Here is a 14,955-nt window from a genome sequence, read left to right on the forward strand (position 1 = left end):
TCAGTCTTAAGCAGCGCTCCCGGAACACCACAGCTCTACCGGCTGACCTGCGGTATCGTCCGTAGTGGGAGGGGTAGGTGACTACACGCCTTTCGCCAGAAGTTCCCAGGTAAGGCACGACTGCTCCGTTCTAGACCTCCGCAGGCTCTTCCTTTTGAGCGCCGCGACGGGACCGAGCTCACAGCGTCTACAAGGTAAGACGCACTGACCGCCATTCTCTAATCGGGCGGCAATACTTACTTCCTACAGGTGGCTCTCACCAAGTTCTGGCCCCACTAGGTCAGCTCGAGGAAGACTCCCGAGCAAAGCATACGGGTAAGGTTAATTCACCAACACTAGAATACCCCGGCTTGTGATATGGTTCACGTTAAGGGTTATTCACCGGCAACACACTGACGCCATCTAGTGTCTTTCTTTGAATTCCTCAAAGAAATGCTCGAATAGTGTTTTACTCTCCACAAATGTTGTCTCAATAACTATCACTAGCAACCGCGCATGCTATCGGCACAGTGATAACCCTTGATATCTCTAGGATGTTAACTGCATGATAAGTTTTCAGCAACGCCTGTTGGATATCACGAAGCATGCCACCTTCTGAGGCAGACCATAGGCATGCCCACTCACTGTATATATTTTCAACAGTCACAAAACGCGAGTTTTCCACGTTTTTTACAATTACTTTTGGCCTCTCCCTGACAGTACCTTTCTCTTTCCTCTCCCCCATGCAGTTCTGGGCAGAGTCCTAAGGAAGGAACGCCATACGACACCTACCAGGTCGTATACTGGGTCCCCTGATCATTGGGGGCTCCCCTGCAATTATATGAGCACTCTTTGGTCCTGACGAATTGCCTCCGTGGCAAGAAACATGTTGACCATTCACTCACTAAGGGTTGAATGAGGCTAACTACCTTGACTGTTCCGCCTCTGTACCCCTTATATATTTTTAATAAAGCAGTGAGCCATACCATTAAAAACTTAATTTTTGGACTCTACTGACTTTTTTTACTTCACCCACGCTCACTTTTGCACTAAACACACATTAGCCCCTTACGAAGGCCCCTTACACCCATACACCCTTTGGCGAAGGAATAGAAGATCCCCGCCAAAGAGCAACAATTATTGTTGCCCGACAGGCATTGCACCGCCAGTCTGTCGCAGGGGCAGGGTACCGATGATGACGCTGGACGATCACCGGGTGGGATTACAAATGTAGTCCAACCGGCGACCTGTGTGAGGTACCCCTACAAATTCCGAGAGAGGGTTCACAACACTCACTTTTTTCCTTCTTTTGACCTAACAAGAGAGAGGCCAATGACAGTCTTTTAGTTGACTGTATCCGGGGAACTCTGTATTTCTTTTTGTTGATAGTCTTTCCAGGACATATACATTGGACCCCGTTAACAACTGTCCTAACCCCTTGTTCCCCCCTTTGTTGATACAAAAGTTTGACATGGTGCTCATGCCATGTACATTCCAGGTTATTAACGTGTAGCTATTTGTGTGGTAGATATGGTGAAAATGTGTGGCGGCCCCCCTCTTTGTCATCAGGGGTGTCTTGGCCCGATGTTGTGTCACGCATCTCAGGTGGGATGTTCGACAAGATGTAATTTAGTGAGAAGCACCTTTCACCACTTTCTGAAAGCTGCAGCGTTCAGGCTGTGCAAACTCAAACAATGATCCCCGACTCATTCACCATAGGGCAACTACGCAACGGTCATACATCCATCAACAACAACTGGTACGTAAAGTGTCATCCATTCTCCTGTCCCAGATACAGACATGGGAGAAGTGAGGGGGTGACCACCCTCAAGTGGAGTGCCATGGCCCCCTCCCCGCCAGCAGTTTATGGCTGTTTGGACTACTCAAGGGTGTTGTCCCTGATCCCAATCCACAATGATAGTTCCAATATAATTGTCTGTTAGAGGTGCTAACATGTCGTCTACCCCGGTCACTGGTCATCTGCTGTCTTTGGAGTCATTTTCCTGTTCTCTGACTTTCTTCCAGTTGCATCACAGGTGGTTCTTGCTGTAGCACAAAGATCCTGTTGCGATAGTGAGGGCTTGCCTGAGCTTATGGTGGCATTCCCTGCGAGCGAGGCTGTACCTCAAAGAGTCGGATTGATGGAACATCACATTGGCAGGCTGTGCAAGTGACATGAGGGGCTCCACTTGAGGTCAGGGGCTTGCACCAGCTGGATGTGGGTGTATGTGGTTGGGAGCCTATTATGTCCCTGTGAATCAGAACAGGAAGCTATCAGGCTATCCGATGGGGTCACTTTGGGAGCCTTGGGTTCAGGTCCAAATCCCTCTGACTCAGGCAGAAGGAGAGCAGTACAGCGGAGTGGTAGCTCTTTTAGCAGCAGAGAAGTCCTTCTTCCTGGCAGAGTTTATGCAGGACCAAAAGTGTACTAAAGTGTTGATGTCTGAAGTCCAAAATTGGGAGACACTTCTATAGGTTTTTCTTGCGCAGGTGTCCTACCTCTCCTGCCTTGCTCCAGACTAGCTACAGAGGGTGTCCAGCCCTTTGTGTGGACACAGCCTATTTATTCACATATAAGTAGGGTTGTGCCCAGCTCCACCTTCCCCTACTGCCAGTTGTGGCCCATCCAGGCACACCTGAGCTCTCTAGTGTGTGGGGTTGTCTAGGAGGAATACACAAAGCCCAACTGTCAACTACATCCTGTCCCGTGACGCCATAGAGAGATTGCTGGTACTACATGGCTAAGGCAGGAAAAATGTCAACTTTCTAAAAGTATGACAAGGGTTATTACTAGACGCACAGCTTGTTTTGATGGGGTTTCTTTTTTGTAAGGTGCTCCAGAGAATCGCCTTCTGGCTAGAGGCGTGGTAAATACGTGGGGGTAGCACTCTCAGACTTGAGAAATGTCCTCTGGGCTCCTCAAATGTCCTTATAGAAAGGTTTCTAACAGTTCATTTAGAATAAATAAACAAGTTCAACTGTTGATGATATTCGAATTTTTAATCTTGTTTTCTTAATGCATCTCGTTGTATTCACAAGTATACATTCGGTATTAGCGTTTCAATTCATAAATGCACTCAAATTATCCCAATGCATTTCGGCATGTTGATCATGCCTTCTTCTGGGGACAAGTTCTGTCAACAAAGAAAAGAATGTATGTAGGCATTCCCAAGGTATTGGATGAGTTCAAAAAATGGTTAAAGTATAAAACCATGCAACTTATCGGTGGTTAAAGGGTGTGACCTTGTATTTCATTAAAAAGACGGATTGTGTTGCGCGTCCGAAGGTGCTATTGTAGAGTGACAAACTCGTGTAAACATCTATTTACCATTTCACCCGAACGTCTGATACTTGGTTTTCCCGCATGTTAGTTAACCAAGAGTTTGTCACTCCACAATAGCACCTTCGAACGTGCAACACAATCCGTCTTTTTAATGAAATACGAGGTCACACCCTTTAACCACCGCTAAATTGTATGTATTGTATCAGGAAGGTGATGGATGCTGGAGGACGGGCAGTCCTGGTGCTCCTGGACCTATCCGCAGCCTTTGATACGGTCCACCATGACATTCTATTGGACCGTCTTGAGGGCTGCGGAATCCAAGGAGTCGCATTGACCATGCTGAAATCCTTCCTAGCAGACAGGATACAAGTGGTGGCCATGGGAGATTTTGAATCGAGCCCTTTTACCCTTCCAGGAGGGGTTCCTCAGGGCTCCTCCCTGAGCCCTACCCTATTTAATGTTTATGTTACCTCCCTCGCCCCGGTGATTCGTTCTTTTGGCTTCGAATTAACATCGTATGCAGATGATACTCAAATTGTGGTATCTCTGCTCCCGGGGCGAGAGGAAGGAATTGCGGCCAGATTCCAGGATTGCATGACGGCAGTAAGTTCATGGATGGCTAAGAACTGCCTTAAATTGAATTCCTCTAAAACTGAGGTTCTTCTCTTTGGAAATGTGACCAATCTCTGGACCCCTGACTGGTGGCCTCACGAAATGGGAGCCCTACCCATTCCAGCCACTACAGTAAAAAACCTGGGGGTAATTATTGACTCCCAACTCTCCTTTAAAGCACAGGCTAATGCCTTATCATCCTCCATTCACTGGATAATAAAAACTATTAGGAAAATTCTTCCTTTCCTCTCCAGTGATAGCAGGAAAACGGTGGTGACAGCACTTGTGCTGTCTCGCCTTGACTACTGCAATAGCATGTATCTGGAGGCCCAGCAGGGAGTTCTGAACAAATTGCAAACGCTACAAAATGCTGCTGCCCGACTGATTACCGGTCTACCTAAGTTTGCATCGGTAGCTCAGGAATTAAAAAATCTACACTGGCTTCCAATACGGAAACGTATAATGTTTAAGGCTCTTTGTATGGTATTTAAGGCAGTAAATGGAATAGGTCCATCCTTCCTTCAAGAACACCTCCAACTGTACAAACCAGGGCGACAACTAAGATCTGCTAATAAAAGCCTGGTCATGACTAACCGTATTAGGAAAGCCCGTTGGGGAGGCCGTAGCTTCTTCCACGGAGCATCTAACATCTGGAATGAATTGCCTCTCGCCCTAAAACAAAGCAATGATCTCCTGACCTTCAGGAAAAATATCAAAACATGGCTTTTTAACCTCCAGTAACTTTCTTTGCCTCTTGGAGATAATGTATCGTTTCAGCGCCAGGACACCGCCCGGTAACAGCGCGCTCAACAAATGGTAAAAATAAATAAATAAATAAATAAATAAATCTATTTCAAACAACGACCAGATTACCTGCGTGAAGGCAGATAAAGGTGGCGCTATCGTTATCCTCAACACATCTTACTACGAAGGCCAGGCATCCCTCAACCTCTCTGATACCAACACATACTTGATGTTACAAAACAATCCGACTACTCGGTTCAAGGAAAGACTCGACAACATACTGAGCATGGCTCTTGAAAATGAAATCATCACCGAAAAAACAACCAAATACCTCACCACCAAATATCCAAAAAGTCCCAAATTCTTTTTGGTTCCCAAAATACACAAGAACCTTCAGACACCACCTTGCAGGCCCATAGTATCTACATGTGGCAGCATCCATGATCCAGTGGGGAAATTTCTAGATAAATACTTACAACCCATAGTCACTTCTTTACCCACGTTCATCAAAGACACCACAGATTTTCTCAATAAACTCAGCCAAGTAACAATAGAGGATCATAGCAATCTAGTACTGTGCACAGTTGACGTATCATCTCTATACACGTCTATCCCCCACTCCATGGGCATCGAAGCAGTCGAACATTGCTTGTTGAGAACAGAACTGGACAATGACATGAAACTTTTGTTAATGGAACTATTACAATTCACCCTATTTCACAGTTATTTCACATGGAAAGACAATTGGTACCAACAAATGACCGGAACCTCTATGGGCAATTCGGCAGCACCAGCCTATGCTAACATTTTCATGCATAGATTTGAAGAAGACCACATCCTCAACAACACTGAATGGACCGATCACCTGAAAATGTTTGTAAGGTTCATAGATGACATTTTTTTAATCTGGCAGGGCCCACGTCACGTTCTACAGGAAAAACTACTACAACTCAATACCATTGATCAGCGAATTCAATTCACTCACGAAACTCAAACAGAATCAATAATCTTTCTCAATGTCAAAATTACCAACACCCCACAGGATTCAAGACCAGTTTATTCCGTAAGAACACCGACAGGAATAATACATTACATTATTTAAGCTTCCACCCACAACCATTAAAAAACCATTTGCCATACAGCCAATTGATCAGAGCCAAAAGGATTACATCCGATGAAAATCAGTTTGAAAAGGAGACTCAAACCACCATACAAAGATTCAAAACCCGAGGGTACCCAGACCAGATCCTCGAGCAGGCTAAACAACGATGCGAGACAAAGTCCAGAAATGAGTTACTGGCAAACATGACCATACCCAAAAGGGAGGCAATTACTGTAGTTTCCAAATATTCTACAGTAAGCAACAAATTCAAACAGATCATCAAAAACACTGGGAGATCCTCAGGATAGAACCCGACTTCAACAGGATTTTTGTCAACGATCCCATCTTTGCTTTTACTAGAGCCAAAAATCTAGGAGAACTCTTAAAAACTCCCAATCGTACTATCGCTGAATTTAAAGGAACAATTCCATGCAGATATTGCAATCACTGTAACAGTGTTATTCAAGGAACTACCATTAACCACCCCATGAAGGGTAACAGAATTAAGATCAGAGCCACAGCGACCTGTGATACCTCCAACGCCATTTACATGTTGAAATGCCCCTGCGGCAAAATCTATGTTGGACAGACAGAGAGGAAATTGAAAATACGTCTCAACGAACATAAGTCTAACATCAGAACTAAACAAATTAAATCATCTGTCGCACAGCATTTCTTGGAAGCAGGTCAAGGCATCAGCCAAATACGATATTGTGTGTTGGAAACAGTTTCTAAACAAGAAGGCAAAGACAATCATACTGAACTACTGAGAAGGGAAAATTATTGGATCTTTACATTGTCCAGCATGAAACCACATGGCCTGAATGATCGTGTGGAATACTTATGTTACTTGTAAAACGCTGTTTTTTCAGCCAACTGCTCTCAGTATGCGTTAGTGACTAGCTCAGTCACATCAAGAGTATACCTTATTATGTCAGTATTTGATGAGACCTTTTTCATATTTTTCATCATATATTTTTATTATATGAGATTAATTCAATGCAAATCTACCATGTGATTAGTTTTTTTAGGTTACCCCTCATGGTGTTAACAGTAACCTTGTCTTTCAGATTCCTCTGACATTGTGTTAGTCTAGTACTACAAACAGTGGCTACCTTTACCAATGCTTCCGATTTGGTATACACCCACAGACTCATTAGGATGTACTATACCAGGTTTTACTTTTCCATGTTTACTTTTTCATGTATACATATTTTCTTACATTTTCTCATACATTTTTCCATTGAACGTTTCTTCTGTCTTCTAAAACCGACCATGTTCGGGAAGTCTATTTTCCATGTCACTTTATTGGCACCCTGCACCTTTAACAATGTAATTCACGCTACTCCGTAACCAGTTGCTTTTTAAACATATTCGGGATCCAGTCACGCTCTAACCCGGTCGAAAACTATAGCACCTTGGGTGAACAACTTCCTTGCAGGTTACGGTAAGCTGCGCACCAATCTCAGTAACCTTTTTCTCTTTACGTTTCTTTTCACGTTTTGTAAACAGCATGTATATTCACCGGAACACCTCGTATGGATGGCGGTTTTCATAACTGCATTGATACTTTACAACAAGTTTCGCCGCGCACCGCTCTCCTGTCCAAACAACCACCATCTGTGTAAACATCTATTTACCATTTCACCCGAACGTCTGATACTTGGTTTTCCCGCATGTTAGTTAACCACGAGTTTGTCACTCCACAATAGCACCTTCAGACGCGCAACACAATCCGTCTTTTTAATGAAATACGAGGTCACACCCTTTAACTACCGCTAAATTGCATGGTTTTATACTTTAACCATTTTTTGAACTCATCCAATACCTTGGGAATGCCTACATACATTCTTTTCTTTGTTGACAGAACTTGTCCCCAGAAGAAGGCATGATCAACATGCCGAAATGCATTGGGATAATTTGAGTGCATTTATGAACTGAAACGCTAATACCGAATGTATACTTGTGAATGCAACGAGATGCATTAAGAAAACAAGATTAAAAATTCGAATATCATCAACAGTTGAACTTTCTAAAAGTGACATTTTCCTACTACTAATTCCCTTTTAGATTTAATTAAAAGGGAATTTGTATTACTATTCCAAAGACACCAAACATGAACAGGTTACTTGTTCCCATTTGAAAGTTACAAATTATTAAATGCAATAAGATTACTTCAATGTTATCCTATGGAGAGGAATTCTTTGCAGTAGTGAAAAACTAATTTCAGAATGTATCACTCCCAGGACATGTAAAACTTAAAAATACATGTCCATATTTAAATAGACTGCAACCTGTCCTCTGGCTGTTCAGGGCCTACCTGTGGGTGAGTAATATCGATTCAAAAGGAAGGTTTGAGCATGCCAAAATATATCTTTTGGCAGGTCAAAATGGCAGCTGAAAACTGCAATCACAGGCTTCAATGGAAGGCCTGAGTCATGTTTAAAGGGCAACTTCAGTGGGTGGCACAATCAGGGCTGCAAGCCCACTAGTAGCATTTTATTTTAAGGCCTTGGACACACTTTACCAGGGACATAAAAGTAAATTACACATGCCAATTGGATATCAGCCAATTCTACCATGTTTTAAGGTAAGAGTGTTGTGTCTCGAGCCAGTACTATGCTCTTCCTGGCTTGAGCACTACACGTTTGTGTTCTAGTGCTCGAGTCCTCACGCTCCGTGTAGTGGTCATTTGTTATTAATTGAAAAGGGGTTTGAACATTCCTTAAGAATGTTAGAGGTAGTGGGCAGATTTTGTGGTGAGAGCTGACTGGTGGCTGCGTCCGCATTTCCTCTGTCAATAGGGGTTATGTTCCTGAATAAAGAATTTCCTACCATCCATGGACTTCGTGTATTCATCTTAACATTGGCGACGATGGCTACATAACCCCGGAAGAAATAATTTTAAAATTTGATTTTGTGCCTTCGGATTGTAATTGAGCTTTATGTGAAAGGAGGACTGATGCAGTATTTTTAAGACAGATTCAAAGGAAAAATTGAAAGCAGCTCTACCATTTCTTGTCTTCAACCAATGTAAGTCACAAAAATTTATTTTATTCTGAGGCCTTCATTTAATTGTACCACAACGTTGTTATTCTCTTTGGAAACTTGAACTGGTTGTGTGCCTATGCAAAGAGCACATACCCTTGCCGTTTGAACTCGTCTCGACATAAATGTGGAGTGAGGACATCGGTACATTATTCTTACCGTGGTACCATGGGGATCGTTGAGCCTAGCATCTTTTGATCCGAGTAGAATCCGGTGAAAACTTGCATCTTTTAATCTGTGTGTAATCCGGTGGACGTCTTTACAGAACGGACCCAGAGGAAGCGTTAGCAAACATTACGTCTCTGAGAGCCTTGGGACGTCATGCAACCTGCGTAGGGTCACGCAAATAGGTTGCAGAACGTGACTCAATTTTGGATTTACTTAAAGATGCTTCGTTCGTATTTTCGTGTGTTTCTTCTGGTGTAATTCAGCGATACGCATGGTGCGTGTCACAGTGCTTGAGGTACTTTATTTATACAATACAAGGATTCTTTGCACACGGATAATTTAAAGTCCTCATTTGCAATACGCTTGCAGCGTGTCTTTATTATAAGTGCCTCCTTGGTGCTTGTGCACAGAATGGATTTCACTCTCTCCTCATTGTATGAATTGCATTTTGTGTATGCTTTTAGTTATTTGAGGTGACTTAATCTTAGCTTGGAGTGTGGTTTAATTACACTATATATATTACAGTTTGATTAGTTTTATAGTAGTCAACATATTTCCAACTGTTGCAGCAAACTTTACAGATTTATCAGAATGTCCACTACTACCATGAATTTACCAGCGCCCCAAGCGTTTTTGATTAAGGATGGGGAAGTGTCCAGTCAGAGATGGGAGGAATGGAGGGATTACTTGATTAATTATTTGGATACTTTTGAAAGCAAGGAATTGACCCGGGAAAGGAAAAAAAATGACTTCTACATTGTCTTGGTCCTGGAGGGTTAAGAGTTTACAACAGAATTGAGAAAAATAATGTGAGTGGGGGTGAAGTTAATGTCTTTTCGCAAGCTATTAATGACCTCAATGCTTATTTTGCACCAACGGTTTGTAAGGCTGTACACTGGTTCAATTTTTATCATAGAAAGCAGGAGTCCAGTGAAACAATTGAGGACTATATTGCTTCGCTTAGGAGACTTGCGTTATCCTGCAACTTTGGAACCATTGAAGAGGAATTCATACGAGATAAATTGGTGATGCATTGTAATAATCACAATTTGCAGGATAAGTTATGGGTCAATGGTGATGCCAGTCTAAGAGAAATTTAGGCGATAATCAGCAAAGCAGGATTGACCTCGAGGTGTGCTGCGACAGTTGTTAATAAAGCCAAAAGTGATCATGGTGATGAGATCATTAAAATTGTTAGAGCTCCTGTTCAGCGTAATGCAGAGAAAAGCAAATATAAACCGAATTTTAAGGGGAAGAGTAAGACAAGAGAAGTCAGCAATGTTAAGACTTTTGATGTTAAAGGGGCTTGCTTTCCATGTGGTAGTGTTTTACATCTTGCCAACGACAAAAATTTTCCTGCTTTAGGTCAAATATGTGCTTATTGCAAGATGTCTGGGCATTTTGCAAGAGCTTGTAAAAATGATAAGAGCGTGACGTGTGTTGTGGATGAATGTGATGAAGACAATGATAGTAATGAGACTGATTTGGGTGAGAACGTTGTTTGCTGTGTGAGTGATGAGGAATCTTCTGTTCAAAAGAGGATTAGGAAAAAACCTGTTTGTGATATTGTTGCTGATGGTATCGTGGTGACACTGACAGCTGATTCTTGTTCCCCGTATACGATCATCAACAAAATGAGGTGGGAAGAGTTGTTTAGTTCAAAGTTCGGTCAAGAATTGAATGCTCCTGATATACATCCTGTTTGTTATACAGGTAAACCCATTAATCTGATTGGTTTCCGCAGTATGGTTTTTGAATTTAAAGGAAGAACTGCCATATGCAAACTTTATGTTTCCAAGGCGGGACCCTGTGTTCTGGGATGGTGGGACCAAGGGGATTTGGGTATACTTCTCGATCTGAATAGTCCTGACCCAGTCCTATGCATCAACCAAGATTATTTCCAAGATGAAGTTTGCAATGAAGTTTATGAGAGATTTCCAGGTGTGTTCTCTGGGAATGTAGGAGTGCTTAAGGGATTCTCGCATAAAAATTGTTCTTAAGGATGGAGCTGTACCTGGAATCCATAAAAATAGAAATATTCCCGTTGGCGTGAAGGATGAAGTACAGCTTGAAATACAAAAACCTGTGGACAGAGATATAATTGAGTGTGTGGAATCCTCTGATTGGGTCGCCCCCTTGGTGGTCGTGAGGAAGGCCAATAGTAAAATTTGTTCATGTGTGGACCTCAGGGAGCTTAACAAATGTATATTTATTGATGTTTTTCCTCTACCAAAGATTGCAGAGTTACTATGCCACACTAAAGATATGGAATGGTTTTCCATTATCGACTTAACCTCCGCCTATCACCAAGTTCCCCTTCATTCTGATAGCAAGCATTTAATGGCCTTTGTCACTCTTTTTGGGTTATTTCAGTTTAAAAGGGTACCATTTGGATTGGCATCGGCTGCTGCTATGTTTCAACGCATCATGCTCACTTTATTCAAGGGCTTTAAGTGTGTACTTTTTTTTCAGGATGATATTCTTATCATGGGTAGACACAGAGATGAGCATGATCAACGTTTGACAAAAGTTTTGCAACTTCTGGATATTAAAGGTCTTACCACAGAGAAATCCAAGTGCAAGATTGTGAGAAGGAGTGTAACTTATCTGTGCCATGATATTAGTGCATTTGGTATCAGCCCTAAGTCTGAACTGGTAGATGCTATCTTGAAAGCTCCTATTCTCAGAAGTAAAGATGAGGTGAGGTCCTTCCTAGGGCTCGCAGAGTATTACTCGAAATTCGTACACAATTTTGCTGAAAAGATGTACAGTATCAGGCAGTTGTTGAAGAAGGGTTGTAATTTTCAATGGTCCGATGAATGCCAAAAGAGCATGGATAATATTGAGAGGGATATTTGTTGTGCTCCTGCACTGAAGGGTTTTGATTCCAAGTTGAAGAGTGTTATCACTACTGACGCCAGTGGTAGAGGAATTGGCGTTGTCCTTTCTCAGTTGCAGGAGGATGGTTCTGAATGCGTGGTTGCTTTCGCCTCGAGGACGTTGTCTGTTACTGAGTGTAATTATTCAGTTATAGAAAGGGAGGCACTGGGCTGTTTGTGGGGTTTGAGACATTTTAAACAGTTTATATGGGGGACTTGTGTCACCTTGCCCACTGACCATAAACCCCTTACAAAAGTTCTTACTTTATCTGGATTAGATAACGTGTCTCCCAGGATTTCCAGGCTCTCAGTGCAACTTCTGTATTTTGTGTATGAAGTGGTCTATGTGCCTGGGGTACGTAATTGGATTGCGGATTTTCTTAGTAGAAGTCCTCTTCCTGTGACTGATAAATGTGTGGACGATTGGTATGTTGCCTGTATTTTTAGCAGTGAGGAAAGATGCATAACACACAATGAATGGCTGGAGACTATGACATCTGATGTGGAAATCCAAGAAGTATGCCAATATGTAAAAAATGGGTGGCCGGAAAAGCACAGCATTAAGAAGCTTCTAGTGCCTTTCTGGGAGGTAAGGCAAGAATTGTCCGTGGAGAATGGGTTATTACTTAGGGGAGGCAAACTAGTTCCACCCTCTGTTTTGCGTGGAAAAATTATCAACCTGTGTAATGAGGGGCACTTAGGTATTGTAAAGACCAAGAGTAGAATAAAGCACGAATATTGGTGGCCAGGTATTGACAGGAAAATTGAAAGAGTTGTTCGTGAATGCTACGATTGTGTCAATTCCGACAAAAGTTTAGTCACTTGTAAAACTAATTTAAATCCTACTGTGGTTCCGGAGATGCCTTGGGAAAAGGTCGAGGTTGACATTTTTGGACCCGTGAATAATGTTGAGGGTGAGCAGAAGTATTTTATTGTACTTGTGGGTCATTTTTCAAAGTGGGCGGAATATGGTGTTGTTGATAGGATTGATTCGGAGAGTGTGTTAAAGTTCTTAGCTGAGGTTTTCAGTAGGGAAGGTCTCTTCCAAAGGACCTTATTTCTGATAATGGTGGGCAATTCTGTGGAGAACTATTTAAGAAATGTATCAAAGACTCAGGCATAGTGCATAGGACTACTTCTGTTTACCACCCTGAAGGAAATGGTACGTGGAACGCTGTAACAGGGCCATCAAAGGAATCATTGAGTTGTGCAATAGCAATAACAAAGATTGGGAGGATGAGTTAAGAATGACTGTTTTGCGTATAGGGTTACCAGATATGATGCTTCTGGATTTTCGCCATTTGAACTTATGAAAGGACGTTCTCCCCGCACAAAAGATAACATGGGTTGGTTAAACTATACTAAAAGAGTTATCTGGTCTGCCAAAGATGTGAGAAACTCAATTGTGGAGAATCAGGGACATTGGAAGGAGAAGCTCAGCAAGAATAATAAATGCGTAGCTCTCAATGTGGGTGACATTGTCAAAGTGAAAAACAGGAAGGATTGTTTCCAAAGGTAAAAGCAAATACTCTACTCCTCTTAAGGTTATTAAGGTGCTTTGTAATTCTGCTTTGTTGAGTGACGGGAAGGTGTGGAATGCGAACAGAATTGCACTGTTTAGGGTTAACATTAGTTCTCCTCCTACAGGTAAGAGTTATGATTGGATTGAAGATGCATCAGAGTTCCAGGGCACTGAGAAGGTTGTAGATTCTTCTTCCTGTAGGAATTCTTTAGAGTGCTCTGGTACCACGGAGGATTCGTCATAAGTTCAAGTTCAGTAATTTGTATAGCGCACTACTCACCCAGAGGGTCTCAAGGCGCTTGGGGTGCATTATTTATCGAATAGCCAGGTTTTAAGTTCCTTTCTGAAGGAAATGTGGTTCTGTGTAAGGCGGAGGTGAGAGGGGAGAGAATTCCAGGTCTTGGCCGCCAAGTAGGAGAAGGATCTTCCTCCTATGGTGGATCTGTGGATGCGCGGAACTGCGGCGAGGGCTTGATTGGAGGATCTTAGATGGCGGGTGGGTGTGTAGAAGGACAGTCGTGTGTTGAGGCATTCGGGTCCTAGTTTGTAGAGGGCCTTGTGTGCGTGGGTGAGGAGACGGAACGTTATTCTCTTGTTGACGGGAAGCCAGTAGAGGTCTTTCAGGTGACCGGTAATGTGATCTTGGTGAGGGATGCCCAATATGAGTCTGGCTGATGCGTTTTGGATGCGTTGGAGTTTTTTCTGTAATTTGGCTGTGATTCCGGCGTAGAGGGTATTTCCATAGTCCAGTCAGCTAGTGACCAGTGCGTGGGTGACAGTTTTTCTTATTTCGGAGGGGATCCAACAGAAGATTTTTTTGAGCATACGAAGTAAGTTGAAGCAAGAGGATCAGACGGCGTTGACTTGTCTGGTCATCGAGAGGGAGGAGTCTAGGATGAAGCCTAGGTTACGTGCGTGGTCTGTGGGTATGGGTGCTGTGCCCAGGGCCGATGGCCACCATGAGTCGTCCCAGGCAGAGGGGGATGATCCTAGGATGAGGACTTCCGTTTTTGTCTGAGTTAAGTTTTAGGCGGCTGTTTTTCATCCATTCGGCTTCATGCCTTCGTGAAGATTGGTTTTGGCGTTGTTAGGGTCTTTGGTGAGGGAAAGGATCAGCTGGGTGTCGTCAGCGTAAGAGATGATGTTAAGGTTGTATTGTGGCGCGATGGATGCGAGTGGACTCATGTAAACGTTGAAGAGGGTGGGACTGAGTGGTGATCCTTGTGGTACTCCGCAGATGACTTCGGTGGCCTCTGATTTGAATGGGGGAAGTCGGACTCTCTGGGTTCTCCCGGCGAGGAACGAGATGATCCAGTCCAAGGCTTTTCCTTGTATGCCGATGTTGCTGAGTCGTTGTATGAGGGTGCTATGACAGACTGTGTCGAAGGCGGCGGAGAGGTCGGGTAGGATGAGGGCAACTGTTTCTCTGTTGTCCAGTAGTGTTCGGATGTCGTCTGTCGCTGCAATGAGGGCGGTTTCGGTGCTGTGTTTGGCTCGAAAGCCGGACTGTGAGGTGTCGAGGGAGTTGTTGGATTCAAGGAAGGCGGCGAGCTGGCTATTGACGGCTTTCTCAATGACTTTGGCGGGGAATGGGAGAAGGGAGATGGGGCGGTAGTTC

This window comes from Lissotriton vulgaris, chromosome 7, assembly GCF_964263255.1.
Source record: "Lissotriton vulgaris chromosome 7, aLisVul1.2, whole genome shotgun sequence".
In the NCBI taxonomy this organism is placed as follows: Eukaryota; Metazoa; Chordata; class Amphibia; order Caudata; family Salamandridae; genus Lissotriton; species Lissotriton vulgaris.